The sequence below is a fragment of the Triturus cristatus genome, chromosome 12, assembly GCF_964204655.1.
Source record: "Triturus cristatus chromosome 12, aTriCri1.1, whole genome shotgun sequence".
NCBI classification, from domain to species: domain Eukaryota; kingdom Metazoa; phylum Chordata; class Amphibia; order Caudata; family Salamandridae; genus Triturus; species Triturus cristatus.
In genome coordinates this window covers 637,959,173-637,973,464 of record NC_140595.1, presented here as the reverse complement: position 1 = coordinate 637,973,464, position 14,292 = coordinate 637,959,173, and the positions used below count along the sequence as shown (strand labels likewise).

General features: G+C 45.4%; 1 protein-coding gene across 4 annotated transcripts in view; it reads right to left on the bottom strand.

Moving 5' to 3' along the window:
* KIAA0513 (KIAA0513 ortholog) overlaps window positions 1-13,694 on the bottom strand; it is a 486,466-nt gene extending 472,772 nt beyond the window's left edge. For all 4 annotated transcript variants that reach the window (XM_085639337.1, XM_085639336.1, XM_085639334.1 and 1 more), the window contains exon 1: window positions 13,572-13,694. The gene's annotated coding sequence lies outside the window, so the exon portion shown is untranslated. The remainder of the gene's footprint in view (window positions 1-13,571) is intronic.
* Window positions 13,695-14,292: the final 598 nt, after the last annotated feature.

Below are 14,292 nucleotides of genomic sequence, written 5' to 3'. Positions count from 1 at the left end.
ATTTTGTTATTGTTTCGGGTCCTGATGAAGGTGGAAGGAAAATTAGGATGATCCACCGAAACGTACGTTGGCGTCTTTTAATTTGCCTACTGCTCGTGGCCACATAAGGAAAAAAAGAACACAATCCACCTCTGTGACACCTGGACTATGTGGCTACAGCAGAGGCCTTGTTTTTACCAAATTCTTCATTTTTGGATTTGGTAACTCTGCAATGTTAGGGGCAAAGCTGAGTTAGGTGGATTGGGTTTAGAATGTATGTATGATTTGTGATCATTTGTTTTCTGTTTTTCAAAGAAATAATATAATTATTCACTAATGAATTTGGGGTAAATAAAATAATGAAATGGGGATGGTAATCATTTTCATTAGTAACTGAGTGATTGGACTTTGAAGAGTTGTGCTTTGGTTTCTATGATAAGTGGGTACTCTTTTGCCCAATCCGCCCTACTTCCTGTTATTGTTTTTTGAGTTGCACAGCAGCCTACTGACAATCACATGAGGGAAATCTTTAATAGCTGAAATTCCCACAGCTGAGGCATGACCAGATTGGCTTGTCTGTCTCCCAGCATGCACTGCAGGCCATGTGCCACCACACAAAGGGTTCTGACTTGAACGTATGTATACCCTCTACACAGTCCCTGAGCAAGACGTATGGGATGGGATTTTCCTGTCTTTTCAGGGGGCAATGTTTATCCTTCATCTTAAACTTATTTAGAGAGAGCGCGAGAGAGATCGATCACAATCCCTTTTTGCACCGGCGCACGTTCCAGTGTTTGTGATAATTAATGTGATCACAACACATATAATCAGAAACATTCACTTTAAAAAAAGCACACATACACACAAGGGGTCTCTCTTACCAGTGTTAATCATGATTTACTTACACTAGGGTGGGCAGTAGTCACCAGTCTGACTCTGTACACCAGCACTATGAATATGTTGCACTAGCCAGAAACAAAGTAGAGTCAAGGGGGTGCCTTCTTGACACTATGAGATAAGGACACAAGCTTGTGGTCTTTCCTATCCTACGGTTCTCCAGGAGTGGCTCTGGGTGCACCAGATTTGCTGATTGGTTGTTACATTAGATAAGGTCCTGAACCTAAGCGGGAAAGTAAACAAGCATTGGTAAATGCAGATAAATATGCTACAGCCAATAGGAATCGAGGAAAAGTAAGTGGCAAGCACAGGAACCAACGAAAAGCCAGGAATGAGAGGGAGCGGGATCTAAGCCCCTTTTAAGTTTATATTAAAAACTATAGATTTCACAAGCACAGCTGAAGCGCTGTGCAGGCGAAACCTAAAAATGCAGGGGAGCTGCTAGGAACAAAAGAACACATGTGGGAAGAGGAAGCTGATTCATCTGATGTAGGCCTTTCATCTTCATGGCATTTTAGAGTGATGCATCACAAGACTGACGTTTTCTGCCAGCTATTCTCTTATTTGTATACGAATGGCACAGTTGACTCTCTAAATGGTTTGCTTCCCACGCTGGCAGACCAACGCTGTAAACATGCACAGCTTAAATGTGCTTTATTCATGCAGCGAGGTTACATCTTTCGCAACACTACTGTATCATCAATACCTTTAGAAAAATCCAATATATGTGCAGTTCAACTTCTTACATCTAAACGTGACACCAAAAGTCCTGACACACCGACTTGTTTTGAAACATCTGACCACTGTTTGTTGTTAGTTTGCATTTGCATAGCGCCAACAACCCTTATTATGGCACTGCAGCAGGTTTTCTATCTGGGCAACCTTCTGTGGTGATCTGGAAAACAGCAGATCTACACTCTGGGCAGCAGCGAAGGGGGCATTAGCACCATACCATTGTCGCTGTGAGGGTAACGGCCAACGCTGCAGGGTTTTCCTTTCTTTTCACCTGCCGTGAGGGGGAACGGCTCGCCAGAACTACATCCCCCAGCATTCCCCGCCCCGTTCTGACGCCCAACAGCGCACCTGGAGGCGTGATTTAAATGCCGCAAGTCTCCCGCAGCTAGGGACGCGCACGGGCCGTGCCCAGGCAAAGCCCGGGCCAAGGGCGGGCCCGTCCTTGCTAGTCAGTGCCAGGAAGAGGCAGGGCAGGGCCACCCCCCTTTCACCCCAGGCCTTGGGCTCTTGCTCCGCATCTGGAGTCGGCTAACAGGTACTGTGTGCTTCTTCATCTTGCCGCCTCTATCATTTGCACCTACCTGCAGCAACTGTACCCTACCGCTATCAGCAAAACTCACATGTACTATGGTCTAACGGATTAGGTGTGACTAAACTTTTCATACTAAATGTGATTCAACTGGACTTCCGGGTCCAGCCTTTTTCGAACCAGGGCACTGTACCGCACGCTGCACTTTAGTGACATTATGTTGTCCAAATGCCTTTATTGTTATTGCTGCTAAAAACGTTTATGCACGTTGCACTTTAACCGTTAACATCAGGCTTCCTGATAGTCTTAATACTTGGCATTTTATGGTTTGTGATCTAGTACTGTATTGTATTTAGCACATTGCATATAGCACCTTGTCCAGTAAGCTGTGAAGCACTTTAGCAGGGATTTCATAATATAACAGCGTGTACATATACGGCTAACATGAGTAAACGTAAGCAGAGTATAGGTAAAAGTGTGGCTGGAACCTTAGATGCCTTCATATTGAGGGCAGAATCAGCACTCATTAATGAGATAAAGCTTACTGAACGAAGGTTATCTCTTGAGCCCCAACCTTCGCATGTTAGACTCTCTTTAACTCCCACAATCTCTGAATCTCTGGTGGCATTCATCCATGATGTATTCCCATCCCGGCTTAGTCAGTCCCCATATGTTGTTCCGGATTCAGTGACAAACCTTGCCTCCTGTTCATCTTCTGACCAAGAATCCAGCCCTGTTAAACCTAAAGTTACGACCAGAGGGTAGAAAGTTAAATTGAGGCCAACCCGTACTAATGAATCCCCCTCCAAAAATAGGAAGAGCCGAGGAGTAGCTCCAACAACATTATGCCTAGTAGTGTTGATATTCCAGCTTGCACTCATCAGTCCCCTACAAGAGCAGGGTCCTCTGCGCCTTCAAGGGTTGGGAGGCTAGAAAGAAGGGAGTTACAGCCAACAAGTCTCCCAGTTATCGACCTCCCACCGAAATCCACCCCCTACATAGTGGTTTTGGGGAGTGTTCCCTCCCTCCCCCAAGGGGCTAGCGAGAACTATGGGCAGCTGATAAACAAACTAACTCATTGGTTCACATATAACACCACTCTGGGTGCCCGTGTGGCTAAAAATATTCTTATGGCCCGCAGGGTGAGTTGGATAGGGAGCTCGCGAAAAATGGTCACGGGTGACTGTTATTGTAAACTTTGACAACCCCCACACTGTGGGCAGGATCTTATCTAGGATATTTGCCTCGCTCCCCTTTCTGGATCTGGTATCAGGGTTTGTCCTCTGGGTTTTTTTTTTTGCAAACCAGTCCCTCTCTCTCAGGGATATGTTTGATAATATCCCCAGGGCACTTCCCAGAGGTGGGTGGTCAAATAGAATAGCACCTAGGCAACAGCCTACCTCTATGGCCCACTCATCCTTTGTAACAGATGGTCAGACTGGTTTCGATCCCTCACTGGAACTAAATAATAGGTTTTCTGACTTAACCGGGTAGGAGGAGTGTGACTGACTAAGGATCTCCACTCCCTCCGAGATTGAGCCTGTTGTACTTACCCAGTCCCCAGTAGAGGTAGTTGAGGGGCCCACAGGTGAGAGACCCAACCACTTTCTATCTTGGAATATCGCAGGGCTGGCAAATAAGCTTCAAGACCCATTGTGGGTCCGATTTGTGAAGTAATTTCCGGTAATTAGCTTTCAAGAAACATGGTCAGTGGATTGCGACCTACTCTTGGAAGATTATAAGGCTTTTTTGTCCCAGCCACCCCTTCGGTGAGTGGAAGACCCAAGGGTGGCCTAGCTGTATACATATCTGTGGCTGTCGATTGCCAGATTCAGGTTGCGTCATCCACAAACCCAGGAATTCTGGCATTGCCAGCCAAAAGAGGGGGCATCAGATGGGGCCTTATTAACTTCTACAATTCGGTGGCCTGTCCTCATGGTGTTTGTAACATTACCACCTTGGGAGCATTTATAAGACAATCTTTTGGCCCTATTCTACATAATCTTTTGGTTTCTGGTGATTTTAACATACATCCCTCTGGTAACCCAATACTATCCTGTATTTCTGAGTTGGGTTGCCCCCCCCGTATGAGGGGGTTTCACTTTGAACATCATGCTCGGGGGGAATTGTTGAATAATATGATAAATGAGCTGGACATGGTGGCCTTGATGTCCTTAACTGAGCCGCAAACTAAATTCTCTGTGCCAACTTTTAAAGGGCGTGGTAGGGGGTCGTTTATAGATTTTATTTTAATTTCCTCTCCCTTGCAATCCTTATTTCATGGTTTTAATATTATGGAGAGCGTATTTAGAGACCACAACCCACTATGTGTTCACATGTTGGGCCCATTATCAGTACGAATTGGCGATGTCTCAACCAGGGGTGCACTGAGACCGACTGATGGCAAGCAAAGACCTAAATGGTCTCAGATTTCCCAGGTAAATTTTACAGCGAAGTAAATGTATCCTGTGCCCCCGAGTTAGCACTATGCACAGCTGCAGGTTCCTCCTCATATGAGATTATTGGCGCATATGAATCAATAGCACGTAAAGTTGGCGAAATCTTAAGTGTCCCGGCTAGCAGAACTGCCATTCACGGCCCCAGATGGTTTGACTCTAGGTGCTCCAAGGCAGCAAAGAAGCTGAGGGAAGCTCTGTCAGCTAAACTAAGAACTCAAACCGAGGTATGCGTTTGTCGTAAAGAATATAAGTCAGCTCTGGTTAGATGGAAGGGTGCTCTGAAGGAGGAGGCGTGGAGGGAGCGGATTGATTCAAGCACTCTTAGGAACAGCTCCAGGTTCAGGAATGTTGTGAATCGACCCCTTTTTGGTCAGGAAGTGTGGGGGGGCCATAGACTCACACATCACAGAGGAGGAGTGGGTGCTTCACTTTAAATCTATGTTTGACTGCCCTACCGAGCATAGTTGCCAAGAGAGTCGGGACACAAATGTCCCTGTAATAATTTTTTTAAAAGGTGAGGTTATGGCTGGTATTGCAGGGCTATCCATTAATAAAGCGCCGGGCCCAGATGGGATTCCTCCGGACCTATTTAAGTCCGACCCTCCATTCTGGGCCCCGATACTGGAGGCTGTGTTCAACGCAGTGGCAAAGAATGGCTGTCCTCAGTCTTGGGCCTCTTCCACTATAGTCCCCGTTTTCAAGAAGGGTGACAGGAACAGTAGCCACCGTTACAGGCCGATCTCCCTCATTGACTCAGTAGTTAAGTTGGTAGGACATATTCTTTTGCAGAGATCCTCAACTTGGGCAGAGGAGCATGAGATCCTGCCGGATGTCCAGTATAGATTCCGGTTGGGACGTTCTACTGTTGCTCAGTGTCTCAATCTATCTGTGATGAGCAAATATACTGTTGCACGCCCCGGCACTATCTACCTTGCCTTCATGGACTTGTCCTCCGCATTTGACTGCGTTAACAAGGTTACATTGTGGCAGTCCATGAGGGCAATGGGGTGGATAACAGTATTGTTAATTTCCTAGAGGACCTGCATAAATCAACCAAGGCTGTCAGGTTTTCTCAGGACCTTCGGGTCACTAGGGACCTTGAGATTAAGAGGGGAGTACGGCAAGGATGCATTTTGGCTCCATTTCTGTTTAATTTTTACATCAATGATTTGGAGACTGTACTAAGAGCAACTGGAGTTGATTACCCATGTGTAGGGCGGTGTGGTATTCCCGTCTTGCTATATGCGGACGACGCCATCCTTATATCTAGAACTGCAATGGGCTTGCAATCTCTTTTAATAGCATTTTCTAGATTCATGACTGATCGGGACTTGGCAATAAGTAATTCCAAATCCTATGTAATGAAAGTGGGACAACATCCCAAAAAGAGTTTCCAATTTAGTGTTGGTCCTGCTAAGATCCCCGTACTAATGCATTTTCCTATTTAGGGGCTTCTTTTGATGACCAATTAAAATGGGGTCCTTGAATCTCAAGGAAAAAGGGGGACCTGGCCCGGGCAAATGCAGCAATTTTTAATTTTGCCTCCAAAATAGTGAAGAAACCAACAGGAGCTATGTTGAAAGTCTATCAAGCCAAAAGCATGGCCATAGCTACCTATGGTAGCAAAATCTGGGGATATACTGCTGCGGACTCCCTTCAGGAGGCGGAGAATGACTTTCTGAAGCGCCTATTGTGTGTTACGCGTGGAACCTCTAACCTAGCGGTCCATGAGGAACTGGGAGTTCCCTACTTAAGCGATGTACTTGCTCCGCACCCCTTGGTTTTTTTATTGAAGTGCTGGCTGAACAAAGATTTAACTCTCAACCATTTAATTTTAAGAGAGTGTATGTCTCTCGACAATGCAGCCCGAATTCCTTGGCTTAAGTACATAAAAAGCAGTTTGGAAGGGGTAGGGCGCGGCGATTTATTTTGTAAGCTTGAATCCATTGTCAAGAAGGATGTGGAATTAATCAGGGTAGCCTTCTTGACCTCAATGAAAGTGGACAGGGAAGCGCAGGAGATGCTAAAAACTAGTGTGCGTATGCTTTTAATGCTCAAAACAACCCCGACAATGGAACCTTATCTTATGGGGTTTCTATCAACACACGAGAAGTTTTTATTAATAGGTTTCGGATGAGCCTGTTTCACCTTGTGTTAGCCAGGCCTAAGGGATACAGCAGAGGTCAAGTGCTAGCTCCCTGCAGCTGCGACGGACAGTCTCCACAGGATTTGCTGCATTTTATGTTTCTATGTAAGTTGTATGAAACCCCCCCGAATGCATTTTCTTGTTCCCATTTTAAGGAATGAATTTTAGACAGGCCCGTCCTGCCCTTATGTATCTTCAACTGCTGAAAGAGGACTGCATCATTTTCATAGTAGGGTTTTTAAAAGCTTCTGTGAAATCTAGGGCTTGTATGGATGTGTAGACATTGGATGATCTGGGTATGTTTTATTGGTTTAGCTAATCTAGCTGGGTATAAAGTAAATACATTTGGAAGTCATGCTTTTCTGGTACATTGCCCTTTAACCCCTTCGCTGCTGCGGACATTCCGCCGCAGCGCTGGGGGGGGCAGGGGGCCAACGCGGTGGGCCTGTGCTCATGACGGAGCCGCTCCGTCATGAGACACGGTTGAGCTGTGCTCATGACGGAACGGTTCCGTCATGACTCCGCCCATTTGCGTTGTCCCCCCGCACAGGCGGGGAAACAGCGCCGCGTAGGCGGAGCGGCCGCCAACGGGCGTGTCATGACGGAACCGTTCCGTCATGAGCACACGGCAACCGTGGCTCATGGCGGAACGGTTCCGTCATGAGCGGGGAAGGGGTTAAGGCCTCGAATAAATTTGGGCAGGTGGGTAGTGGGTTTTTATTTATAAATTGTGTAAGTGGTTCTGACTTCTTAATCATGTTTTAATGTATTACTGTTTTTATGCACCTGTATCCGTGTAACTTTTATGGTTTTCCGATGTAAAACCGAATAAAGTTTATTTGATTTTATTTAGAGTGATGCATCACAAGACTGACGTTTTCTGCCAGCTATTCTCTTATTTGTATACGAACGGCACAGTTGAAGCTCTAAAAGGCTTACTTCCCACGCTGGCAGACCAATGCTGTAAACATGCACAACTTAAATGTGCTTTATTTATGCAGCGAGGTTACATCTTTCGCAGCACTACTGTATCATCAATACCTTTATAGAAATCCAATATATGTGCAGTTCAACTTCTTACATCCAAAGGTGGCACCAAAAGTCCTGACGCGGCGACTTGTTTTGAAACATCTGACCACTGTTTGTTGTAAGTTTGCATTTGCATAGCGCCAACAACCCTTATTATGGCACTGCAGCAGGTTTTCTATCTGGGCACCCTTCTGTGGTGATCTGGAAAGAGCACCCATCGAACTTTAGGAATCACTGTTTGCTGGTGTATTTTGTTTCATACCGCTTGTGCATAATTAAAAAAAAAGATTTCTTTAGAATTCCGTTTCAAAACAGTTGGTGTGGATTACCAATGAAATAAATCGAGTTTGGCCTTCGAAGCGGTTTGTTGTTTTGGCTAGGTAGAGAGACTTTAAGGGGTGGGTAAAATCGACACTCAACCAGGGCCCCCAATCTTCCAAGGAGCCCCCTGGGAACGTGAACAATCTATCCATTCCCACATATGTCTATACCCCTCCCCACCCCACCCTTCAAAGCATCATTCAATATTACTTATAATCATTGGGCTTGAATTAGCAGAAAACGAGCAACAAAATACAAAACTGGTCCGGATAGAGGCCCCTAAAGCATGTCTTGCCCAGGGCCCCCGAAATCCTTAAAAGGCCCCTGGCTGGGTGGATCAGTTCCCTTTGCTCGGCTCGAGTGCCTTTTCTATAGCGAACCCGTTCGAAGCCTTATGATGCTCTGGGTTCGCATGACAGTGTGCGTTTTGTGTTTAGGCTGTGCTACTTTCATCCCGTTGTAACCATAATGTATGCCAGTTTGTCACAGTGCCCCTGATATAGCCGCACTTGGCAAACTATACGACTTCGGATGCCTGCTGTGCGCCTAAAGGCGAAGGGGGCTCTGTCTAGCCGCTCTAGCGCGAGCTGTATCAGTACAACAGGTTACAAGCAGCGGCCAACAGTGGTTTATTTAAAAACTCCCTCGTGTCGATGTTATTAGTATTCTGAGGGCAAGCTGACGGCGAAAAATCTCCCATTCCTTGTCTTTGGGCGAACTCGCCTATGCTCAAGCTGAGGCGTGTCTGACTCCTAGTAAACCTGAACAGGAGGCCTTGGGCACTTCCCTTAATGCAACACGCCAAAAAGCAGTCTTAAAGCCGCAGAAAGCGTCTTCAGGACTGCCAGGTCTGTTCTAGAAGGGACTACACGCGCTTCAATGGTACTGCATAGCCTCCATCATAACAGGGGCATGCTTCAGTTCAGTAAGACTTCTAGCAGCCCATCAAATAACCGGTGTGATAATAATACCCTTAAAACACTGCGAATTATTAGTGTATTAGCCACTCAGTTGCACATTTTATCGACCTCGGAAGGATGCACGGCTTATCAAACGCACACTGCATCGGCTGTGGAAGGATGAAAGGCTCGCCCCACCAATTAAGAGTTAGCAGTAAGGGCCAATTGTAGCTTCCGCTGTTCGGAAACATTGACAACACCTCATCAGGGGTGGCAAGCGCTGTATAAATGCAAACCTTTTCCCTTTTCCATCCCTCCACTATCCTGCTCAATCCAAACAACTGACTAACATATCCACCACTTAAATTACTTTCATATTTCACTATACGAATTCACCACTAATCCTTTATTGGTTCTGGAGTAGCGTGCTACTTGCCGAAAAAAGCGCTTCGATGCCTCGCCAGGGGTAGCAAGCACTATATCAATGCAATTACAATACAATAGAATACACCACAATAGCTACTTCGACAGCTGGCGGTTATTAGTAGCATTTGTAATATAACTCGTCTTTTCTGACAAGCCACTAAATCTGGGGTGTACCACAAGGGTCCAACAGAGCTGCAAAGATGCCATCCGTTCACGCTAACCAGGACATACATTTACAAACAATGAATGCCAGTTAACATCATTTGCATACCCAATTGTTATCTAGAAACGTAGAAAGTTGTTGTGCACGCCTGCCCTAAAAACGTTGAAAACGACATGACGCTTTCTCGGACATTCTTAACGCTCGGATCATACACACTTTTTCCAGGCAGTGCAACCCCCCTCTTCACATTACATTTTCAAGACCACCCAGGAAAATACTGCAGCAGTATGTTTACTAGGACGATGCAGGTCTGGTTCAATGGAGACATTTAAGGACATCTCGTTTCAATACTCTACTGCGTGAGGTAGGTCTTCTGTATGTAGATGCTACAACGTTCACCTGGCGCGGTGATGCGTGGTTCTACTGCGATACTAACCACTGCGTGGCGTGTACAGGAAGCCAGATGGCCCATACGTGAATCGCGTCATCGCTGCATACCAACAACCTCGATGAATCACACAGTAAAAGTGAGTCTGCACAAATATAACATACCAGGTCAGGAGGCTAGAGATCTCAGGACTGACACACCAACAGTATGCTGCAGCCTGACATGTGGCCATTTGTACGGAACTGAACTGCTGCAAATATGTGTACCTCACAAAACTGCACGTTCAATAAAGGAGAGTCTTACACAAAAAGTAACTAGGCTACTAATAAAGCTTTCTTAAATTAAAAAAAGACAAACGTATCAAACGTATGATAGGTCGAACAAGCGTCTCATTTAGGAAGTAAAAGCTGTTTACTTTCTTGGAGAGGAGCCGGTGCGCCATCAGGCAGTGTGTGCTTGCAAACACCATATGGCAGCGTTGTAAAACATGACCTTAAAGGAAGCTTCGTGCATCCTGGTGCAGGGAGAACATTTTGTGATACTCCGGTTATGGGCATGGCAGGCGTGCCAGCTTAGGGTGCCTTTTGCTTGGTGGGAGTATTCAATATGTTCTCTGTCGCACACCAAACAGTTTATCCCATGTTGCTTACAATCTTGCCACATCATCGTTTCAGCAACGATCTCAATATTAACACGACCCAGTAAATCTCAAAATTACAAGTTTAACCAATTAAACTGTAGATTGCCCAGTGTACCTCGTAATACACAACAGGGTAGCAAGACTGACCAATGCTACTCAACAATGCATGCGTAACCAGCAAGACTATAGACTGTCAAACGGGCCCCAAGATGGCAAGACTGGCTAGTGCTACTCAACAACGCATGCGTAACCAGTGCGTCTATAAACTGTCCAACGGGCCCAAAGGTGGAAAGTCTGACCTGCGCTCCTCAACAATGCATGCGTAACTGGCAAGACTATACTGTCCAATGGGCCACGAGATGGCAAGACTTACCAGCGCTCCTCAACAACACCCGCATTACCAGTGAGACTACAGACTGTCCAACAGGCCCCAACATGGCAAGATTGACAAGCGCTCCTCAACAATGTACGCGTAACCAGTGAGACTATAAACTGTCCAACGGGCCCAGAGGTGGCAAGTCTCACCAGCACTCCTCAACAATGCACGCATAACCGGCAAGACTAAAGACTGTCCAACGGACCCCTAGATGGCAAGACTGACCAAAGCTCAACAACACCCGCATAACCAGTGAGACTATAGACTGTCCAACAGGCCCCAACATGGCAAGATTGACAAGCGCTCCTCAACAACGCAAGCGTAACCAATGAAACTATAGATTGCCCAACAGAACCCGAAAAGGCAAGACTGACCAGCGCTCCTAAACAACGCACGCGTAACCAGCAAGACTCCAGATTGTCCACCGGGCCCCAAGATGGCAAGATTGACCAGTGCCCCTCAGCAATGCACGCGTTTTCAGCGAGACTATAGTTTGTTTAACGGGCCCCAAGATGGCAGAAATGATCATCGATCTTTAAGAGCAGAAGACTGCTCAGCAAGCCTTAATATACCAGTGAGCACCAACATTGCCCTGAGAGCCTCCAGACTGCAAAACTGACCAAACATTCAACATTTCCTTTCCAACCTCAAGACTGAAAGATTGCTCAGTAAGGTTCAAATCTGCAAGATTTACCAGGGAGCCTTGAGATTGCCCAGTGAGCCTTAAGACTGGCCAAGACTGCATGATTGACTAATAAGCCTCAAGGTTGCAGGGCGAATCTGCTCAAAACTGTAATATTGACTGAAGCCTGCGTGACTCATGATTGCCCAGCTCACATCAAGACTGCAAGATTTCTCAGTGAATCTCAATATTACAAGATTAATAAGTGAAAGCTGCAGGTTCGCACAAGGAGCCCCCACACTGAAAGAAACATTGCACGACTGACAATCATTCTTCCAGATTACAAGAAAACCCCAACATTACAATATTAATAATCTAGCCTCATGATAACTAGACAAGCTAGACAACTGCACAATGGCCCATTGAGCCTCAAAATTACCAGACTGAGCAGCGAGCACCAAGGTTACACAATAAATCACAATATTGTCCAGCAACCCACAACACTGAACAATTGTTCAGTGGGCAGCAAGACTGTGCAAAGATAATCAATACTGCACACCATGCCTCAAGACTCCCAGCACGCCTCAAGACTAGATTCCACAGCACGCCTCACACTTGCACAACCAGGCACCAGACCGTGAAACAAACCATAAGTGTGTAAGACAGGCCAGAAAGCCTCAAGACGCATCAGCATATCCCAACTTCAGGGCAAACGACTCCCAATATCCTGCGCTTCTACTGTTTCTTTACACTGTTTTGGACATTTGCATAATGGCACAAGCCACTTAAATGACCTCAAATCATTGTCAAGAGCTGCTCGAAATTATTATCTGCATTATTTTAGAACCCAGTAAGTTTCGACTACTTTCTTGGGGGATTTACAGCCTTTGCTCTTGGGTACTTCCACTTGTGTGCAGTATTAAAAGAGAGGAAGTGCGCCTCAATAACATACCTCACGAAAATGTATACAAATATTCAGTAATTGACATGTAAACATTATATAACCTGAAGATGAAAAATTACGAAATATAAGTTAATATATATGTATATTATTGCAACGGGTAAGAGCTCCATGCTTCCAACTCCAATCTATTGCTTTTTATGTAAAATGCTCATGTGGCAATGGGAACAAATCAACCGCACTTCCTCCACTGATCGCTGGCATCTGTGCATCTGTCAAAGCCCATGGGTGCTAACATTACAGCACTCCGAAGATAAACATGCATGTCTCATCGACCGACATATGTCTGACCCTCTCGTCGACCAATAATGCTTGAAAAATATACTGCGTGCAGTCTATTGATTACATTATTAAGCCTGCCACCGGGGTCGAATCTCGGCTTTTCTACTTGACCAAATTGCGTCACCATTGCCAAATCACTATTTCCCTGTCACTCGGCAACTTTAGCTACAACATGTTTATAGGTTTAAAATGGTGAACTCGGGACGGAGCTAGGTGTACGTATCTTTATGTTTATGAAGATAATCTTAGCTTTGTTGCAACAACCTGATTTTTGTAATTTTATTACACACTTTTAAGGTCTAACTATCCCCTTCTCGTAAAGTAAATTCACTTGTCCTTCTCTCCTGGCTCGCCAAACCGAACGAAGATGTTTATCTTTGCAAAGCACTAAGTCTTCCTGAACTAGGGAGACCCCCTTGACCAGTTAACAATATCCGACATACACCCCAAATATTTGTGAAATTAAAACAACACACATACTATACGTCTGCGGCTACCATTAACGTTGCAGAGACATAATACCTTGCAAAAGATTTACAATTTAACCAGACCGGCGCATCCATAGAGGCTTGAAAGTGTCTGGCTCTGCTGAGAAGTTTGGGGCTAAAACAGACTGTGTGCGGCGGTCTAACAACACCCATCATGGTGCTATCTGGTGCCCCCCATGCATACTGCAAACATACTATCCACGTTATTCTTCCTGTCCAGAGAAGGCTTACCCGCCCGCGATCCTTGTTGAATGGCGCACACACCCCCTGGCGGAAGAGGCTCAGCAGTCCCTGCTCCTAGCCCTGCAAAAGCAGTCTGACAGCCTTGCCTCTGTACGCAAGCTATCGTTACTCCTGCGCAGGCGCAAAACCAAAGCCAGGCCATTGCTGAGCCGACAGGTGACTAAATGGGCGTGGCTAATCCTGCCATATAAGGCGTAGGTAAACAAAACAGTACCCTATCAGATAACGGAACTAGTCTACTTGCTCCACCTACTCTTCGCAAATAATTATATAGGTTTCTCTACGCATAAGATGGCCGCCATCTGCACTTGATTAGGAACCATGCGCGGTCCGTTGTTTCTAGGTATTGCTAGCGCTTGCTATCAAAGGACGTGTGCGCCATAATGACAGCCATCTCAAAATGGAATACTCAGATTTAAATGCTATGAACCTCACTAAGATAATGTAAATATTGGAACAGTGGTTATTCACGAAATATAAATTTTAACTAACAGAAATCAAGTCGATATGTAGAGTATTACTAATGTAAAAATATTGTTCATAATTGTAAAAACACTGACTTGAAAACAGATTATCAGTAACAGAAAAAATGATGCTGAATGCTATATAGTCCTATTATTTTCTCCAAATCGCTGAAAAACACACTCTTTAAAATAAGTCATCCTGTTTTCAAATTAGGGGTCCAGCGTCATAGCTAAATAAACCGGTA